Source organism: Quercus robur, chromosome 3, assembly GCF_932294415.1.
Source record: "Quercus robur chromosome 3, dhQueRobu3.1, whole genome shotgun sequence".
NCBI classification, from domain to species: Eukaryota; Viridiplantae; Streptophyta; class Magnoliopsida; order Fagales; family Fagaceae; genus Quercus; species Quercus robur.
The window spans coordinates 67,494,738-67,495,566 of record NC_065536.1 but is presented as its reverse complement, the minus strand read 5'-3'; positions in this window follow the sequence as shown (position 1 = coordinate 67,495,566).

Sequence of the window (829 nt, the reverse complement as noted above, 5' to 3'; positions counted from 1 at the left end):
TTCATTTTTTTTCTCCGTTAAAGTTGGTGTACATGACACATGAGAATGCTACACGTAGTTTTCCCCATGCAAATAAATTTTTATTTTTTGGAAAAAGTTTAAAATGATTTTTTTGCTTCACTTTTATTTTTTTAAATATAAAATTGGATAATTATGATAGTTATTATAAATGTAGTTATATATGAAACTATATATTCTCCTATTAAATATATATATATATATATTCTACCATTTAAATAAAGAGAATATTCTTTTTCAAAAAAAAAAAAAAAAAAGAGAATATGATGTGTTAAGATTTTAATAGAAGGTTTAAATATAGAATTTAATTTAATTTTGATTAAAAATATTAGAATAGTGAGGTAAAATTGTATAAAATCTCAAGAGCTTATGTGGAACAATAATATGAGGTCAACCAAAAATTAAAATTGTCTTCAACGTTATATATGATAGTTGCATCGTGCAGAAAAAAAATTGATGATTTGTTTAAGTGAAAAATGAAAAATAAAAGCAGTAATGAGACTTATGATGTTAGTCCCAAATCGGCAAATTCTTCTTAAAATGGTGTGATTATTTTATGATAAAATATAATTGATATAGTATATAGAATTTCTAAATTAAGCTTCTTTTTTTCTTTTCTTTTTGAGGAACTGGTAAAAACTAAATTAAGCTATTTATATTTATTATTTGGAAGTGTTTTAAATTTAGTAAGTTTTTTTTTTGCCAAGGAAACATAATTCATTTACATTCACTTATCATATAAGGCAAGATATTTTGTAAATAACGTAATGTGTGATTATAGTTTGTTTATAGTACTCCTTACAAACGGTTC